We start from the raw sequence: 6,000 nt of genomic DNA, 5'->3' as shown, positions 1-6,000 counted from the left end.
AAACTGACAGCACTTCTAGGCTGGGAACACCTGGGTTCATCCTCCTCTTGGGTCCCTCCCAAAGCCTGGCCAGGGCTCAAGGAGGAACCAAGGCAGCTGACTTTGACCATACAGCCCCAAACAAGGCCAGATGGCAGATTTCATGGCCTTGTCTGGCTTCTAAATACAGAAAGGTCAATACTTGCTTCACTAATGAGTGGCTACATCTATCACAGTGCTAATGACCATGCCTGTTTCATTAGTGAGCAGGTACAAAGATAACCTGTGGTTGGAAGGTTCATCCAGAGGTCACCTTTGCCTCAGGGCCTGCTGTTCAGGCTCACTCAGGGCTGTTGTCCAGGCCTTTGTACTTCAGGGATGAGGTTTGGCTTGACACTGCTGGGTGACCGCTGGACTGGATGAGCTCAGAGGTCTTTTCCAACAGAAAGGATTCTGTGGTTCCATGATTCTACCCGCTGCATTCAGCTAGGTCTATTTCAGCAGCATGACTTTGCTCAAAAAGTTCCCTCTTGCTCAGCTCCTTCAGCTCCTGGTGCTGAGCTGCTCCTGCTGAACGAGACGACTCGGAGAGGCGAATACAGTCCATCCAATTCCTTCTGGGACACGGAGAGGGGAAGGCATGAAAACAGGAGCATTTTTTGCTGTGGCCTCCTCTCTGCCCTTGACGCCTTTCAGCGCTTTGGAGCAGCCAAGAGCTTTCTCCAAGAGTGCAATGGAGCAGCTGTTCCTGCTCCTGGGTCTGGCTCTTCCCAGTCTCTGACCTTGCCTGCTTTTGTCCCTCTTGCTGTGCCTTCTGTTCCCCAGGGCTCGCTGGTTGCTGCCCAGGACTGTGGCACAGGCACAGATCCAGTGGTCCAGACCCTCCTTTCTGTGCCCTTGGAGCTGCCTGGCCACAGCAGCCTTTCCAGCTGGAAGCTCCACATGGACAGGGAGTCCCCAGCTCTGCTCCTTGCACAACCTCCAGGAGCCCAGGGCTGCCATCTCAAGTCCCTGCTGGCACTGAGGGCTCCCAGGTGCCTCAGGCTGCTGTGACACCGCTGCACACGGGAGGGAAGAAGGCCAGGGGCTGTGCTGAAAGTCAGCTCCATCTGCTGCTGCTGCTGCTGCTGCTGCTGCTGCTGCTGCTGCTGCTGTGGGGTCACTTGTGCAGCCCTGGCCCAGAGTCAGGGATCAGATCCAGGCCCTGCTGCTGCTCCCTCGGGATCAGCCCCAATTTGGTTGTTGCAGTCAGGGCCAGCAGAAGCGGTGGCTGGAGCAGCGGGTGCTGACAGTGCCCCAAGCCCCGGGGCTGGAGGGCTCCCTGGGCTGGGGCTGGCAGGGAGCTGCCCCTTGTTCTCCCTCCGCCCCAAGCCAAGCTGGGCCAGGCAGACGTGGGGCAGCAGAGGCAACAGGCAGCCTGCGAGTCTCTTCCAGGCCTGGCTGCTCAGAGTTTGGGCCTTGGAGCCTCACGTGGATAAAGGCAGCTGCTCCTGGTCCCTCTGTGTTGTGCCCGCGTTCAGCAGTGCTGCTCCATCAGTCTGTGCTCAGCAACGGGGAAAAGCCTCAGCCCTGCAGGGCCAGGAGCTGCCGGGCTCTGCCTGAGTAGCTCAGCCAGCAGGAAGGGAGCTGCTCCACACAGGAACCAGCAGCATAGGACATTCTTTTGACAGGACATGTTTTCTCTTTCAAGAAAAGAAAAGTAATAAAAAATTATATAAAAGGTGAAAGATGAAAACAAAACCAAAGTGTCTAGTGAGAAACTTCTCTAGCATTGGATTAAGATGTAACTGATCTTTTGAAAAAGAGAACTCCGTTATTTACTTTGTTAATGTCTTGGTGGCAGGGATCCATCTTACTGACCTCAGCAGCCTTTTAAAAAAGTGTTGGGATTTGTTTCCAATATTGTTATTTTAATTGTGCTTGAAGCAAGAGGAAATGGCTTTGTACCCTTCCAGCTCCAAGAAGGGCTGGGAAGCTAAACTCTGTCAAATCCCAAATCCTTTAGAAGATGCCCTTCCTTCTCACCCTGTTAATGAGCTGCACATTCCCACTGAAACTGTCAGGGCTTTCTTAAAGACACAAAGAAGTCCCACTTACAGCTTTTTGCTCTGGTCTGGAAGTTCAGAAGGGCAGTTCTCCATCCCTCAGCTCCAGACTGCACTGCCTCAGGAACACGGCCCACTCGCCAGCTTTGGCCCACTCGTGGCACTTCTAGAGGAGGAAGACAGAGCAACTGCACAATTCCAGCCAAAAAGAAATGAAGAGTGGGACAGACAAAACATCCTGGGGAGATGCAGGCGTTTAGATGGGACTGTGGAGAGTTTGGGTTCTTGCCAATTGCATGTGTGTCACCAGCTGCAATCTCTTGGCCTGCAGGAGAGTCTCACTCACCTGCCAAAGCAGAAAGCTCAGGCGCTGTGCTCGGAACGGGCTCGTCTGATGCAAAGCTCTCAGAGCAATGTGAGGGCAGAGCCAGCCCAGCTGTGCCCAGGGCTGAGCCCAGCAGAGCCCTGGCAGAGGCCAGAGCAGCCTCAGCACCCGCAGAGCCCGGCTGCAAGGAGAGAAAGCAGAAACTGCCCGTCAGCCGAGGGCTCCTGTGCCCTCGTCCCAACGCCTGCGGTGCCCAGGCCACGCTGGCCGTGCCCAGAGCTGTGCCCAGAGCTGCCCATCACTGCTGCCTTTGGGAGCAGAGCAGGAGGGCAGGACATGTGCCCAGCCTGCAGCCGGCCACGGCACATCCAGCCCCTCAGCAGCTGCCCAGAGCCAGATGCCCCCGTGCTCGCTGCCATCTCCCAAAAGCTCTGATCCCACCTGGCCAAGCAGACAGGGACCCACCTCACGCCATCCAGGGCTGCAAGAAAAGCTGCTCCCAAACCATGTGCTCAGCCTTCTCCAAGGGCACCAGCCATCCACACCATAGCTGCTCCCAAGCACTTCCCGATCCACACTGGACCACCTAGAACGCTTCCTCTAGAAAAACAAAACACAAATGATCGAAAAGATATTAGAGACAGAAAAAGGGGAGCAAGAAAAAAGGGAAAAACTTTTATCTCTGTCAGGGGCTTGAGGAAGGCCCAAGCCCTACACGCTAGGGAAAAACCCAGCCATGGGTGAGGGAAGCCCACACTTTCTCTCTTCCCCCCTGCACTGCCCTCCAAAACAAGGCTGATCTCAAAGCAAACAAGGGCAGTGGAGCAGCCCAAGGCCTTCCTTGCCTGCAAAGCAAAGCAGCTGCGCACAGGTTCTGGAGTCCCACCTCTGCTCCCACCATGGGGGTTTGTTTGTGTCGGCCTGGCTGCCCCAGCCCCAGCCCCAGCCCAGGCCACGGTGGCTGCTGGGGGCTGTTGGCAGGGCCAGGAGCCAACTCCCATTGCGTAAGCAGCCCAGCCCATGCCCCCAGCCCTGCCAAAAAGCAGCTGGGCAGCCGACTGAAGACTTAGTTGCATCTGCCCCAGCAAAGGGGGAACCTTTGCTTCCCAGCCAGGCTGGGCAATGCCCAAATCTGGGAGCATTTCCCTGGGGGTGGACTCATCTGCAAGTTCCCTGTGGAGTTTAGCTTTGAAGAAGGTGCCACAATCAAAGTCCATCACCTTCAGCTGCCGGGGGCCAGGTTGAGGAAGAGCTTGTCATCCTTGAGGCCATCCTTGAGGTCATCCTCGCTGTCTCCAGCAGCAGCAGCAGCAGCAGCAGCAGCAGCAGCAGCAGCAGCAGCAGCAGCAGCAGCATTCCCACCTGGTAGAGCTTCTCCAGGGGCTCCTTCTCCTTCCCTGCGCTGAGAGCAGGCTGTCAGGGCTCTGCCCAGGGCCCCAGCTGTCCGGGAACCAGGACAAGCAGAACCAGCTTGGATGGCGGCCACCAGTGCTGGGCAGAGCAGCTCAGCTCCAGCACAAGGGCTGCGTGTTGCCATGCCATGACCCCGGTGCAGCGACACAGGCAGCACAAAAAGGTCTGGGTTCCTTTGCTTCTGATGGCCAAGGCATGTGTGCAGCTGGAACTTACCAGGGCCCTGGATCAAAGTGTGCCTGTGGCTCTCTCCCTTCTTCTACGGTGGAGGAATACCCTGCACCCAAGGATCACAGAACAGGTCTTCTAATGAGGGCCTGTCCAAGAAGTGCATGGATAAACACCGCCTGATCAGATCTTGGCACGCTGGCGAGAGAAACCACAAACTGCCGGTCAGCTAGAGCAGGCTCCTGTCTGCTTTGCCCCACTATTCCCATGCCCAGGCCATTCTGGATGCGCTCAGAGCTGGGCCTAAACTTTCCCATCAGCTCTTTGCTTTGGAGGAGAGCAGGACGTGGGCCACCTCCTCAGCAGCTGCCAGAGCGCGATGCCCAGGAGCCCGCTGCTGCCTCCCGGCACGGGTATTCCCCCCGTGCGCAGAGAAGAGGATCCACCTTGAGAGAGCCGTGGTGGCAGCGAGAGCTGGCCCCGGCTGATGTTCTGGCCCCTCCTGAAAGGGTGCTTCCCGCAGACCATCTGGTGCAGCAGGATGCCCAGCGTCCAGATCGTTGCTGCCTCGCCGTGGTACCGGCCCAAGCGGGTCCATTCCGGGGGACTGTAGGACAGTGTTCCTATGGAATACAGATGGAGTTCAGCAGGGCGATGCTGCTGCTCCCAGAGCCTGGCCCCAGCAGCCCTGGCCGTGCGGGGGCTGCATCAGTGGCACACAGGGTGACCACTGCCCTCTCGCCAGCACCTGGGACTCCAAGTGTACAACCTTAGGGTTGCAAAAGAAGCCAACCGGGTGTCGGAAGAGGGCAGTGGAAGCCCTGGCTAGGCCTGACCATGACATGCAAAGGAAAAACCCACTCAGTGCTGGGGAAAAAACATGCCCTTATCCTCCCTGCCTGCATTGCATTGCATTGCCCCAAAAGTATTATGAAGCCAGGCAAAGAGGGCGAGTGCAGCAGTGGGAGCCCTTCCTCTCGCCCGCACTCCAAACGGGCTGGTGCATTGGTGCTGGCTGCGCCTCTCTGCTACCCCCACCCACGGGGGTTTTTGTCAGGCTGGCTGCCCCAGCCCAGCCCAAGTCCAGGGCACAGTGGCTGGCAAAGGCTGCCAGCAGGGCTGGAAGATGCCTCCCCACCCAGCCCGGCTCAAAAGCAAGCCAGCTGGAGGCTCAGTCCCCTGCCTGGCAGCAAAAGGGAGAATGCCCACTGCCACAGCCAGCTTGGGATGTGACATGTTGGGCCATGAGATGCCAGGAGCGGGAGCACAGCCCTGCGTAGGCTCACCTGCAAAGTAAGTGTAGGCTGTGTCTTGCAGGAAGGTGCCACAGCCAAAGTCAATCAATTTGGCCTGCCCGCTGGCCAGGTCAACCAGGATGTTCTCTGGCTTGATGTCGCGGTGCAGGACCCCGCAGCTGGTGCAGTGCCGCACGGCCTCCAGCACCTGGCGGAACAGCTCCCGCGCCACCTCCTCGCACAGGAACCCCCGTGCCCGAATGAAACGCAGGAGGTCCTGACATTGCTCTGGCCGCTCCAGCACCATCACGATGTTGTTGGGGAGCTCGAGCCACTCCAGTAGCTGCATGACACCAGGGAAGCCGGTGGACACCTTGGCCAGCAGCACGATCTCCAGCGGTGCGCTGGTGCCGTCGGGCTGCGGGAGGAGCACGATGCCGTCAGCGGGGGCCGATGCCGTGCCAGGCCTGGGGAAGCCCTCAGCCAGGCCGGGACGCTCTGCGCCCTGCGCTGGCCCCACGCCCGCTCCCCCTCCAGGCGTCCTGGCGCCTTCCACCCTGCCGGCCGCCGCCTCATCCCCGCCCGGCACGGCCCGGCTTCTGCCGCTGGCCCCGCTCACTCACCAGCTCGTCCCAGTGCCGGATGCGGTTCCGCGGCACCCTTTTGATGGCCACCTGCAAGCCAAGGGCAGCAGCGGGCTCAGCTCGCCGCCCGCCCTGCCGAGCCCCAACCTCCTCCTCCTCCTGCTGCGCCTCCTCCTCCCCCTCCGCGCCCTCCTCCTGCGCCCGCCGCCGGCCCCGCCGCTCACCGGGGCGCCGTCCGAGAGCCGCGTGGC

The 6,000-nt window shown here is 59.4% G+C and overlaps 2 protein-coding genes across 2 annotated transcripts in view; one reads left to right on the top strand and one right to left on the bottom strand.

The window, feature by feature from the left end:
- The window catches only part of LOC119696487, a 1,710,157-nt gene that overhangs the window by 479,869 nt on the left and 1,224,288 nt on the right, over window positions 1-6,000 (top strand).
- Window positions 1-6,000, bottom strand: part of LOC119696488 — a 1,499,846-nt gene that overhangs the window by 296,978 nt on the left and 1,196,868 nt on the right.

This window comes from Motacilla alba, unplaced genomic scaffold, assembly GCF_015832195.1.
Source record: "Motacilla alba alba isolate MOTALB_02 unplaced genomic scaffold, Motacilla_alba_V1.0_pri HiC_scaffold_31, whole genome shotgun sequence".
In the NCBI taxonomy this organism is placed as follows: Eukaryota; Metazoa; Chordata; class Aves; order Passeriformes; family Motacillidae; genus Motacilla; species Motacilla alba.
Note: the sequence above shows the minus strand (reverse complement) of the source record. Positions and strands in the feature narration are given on the sequence as shown.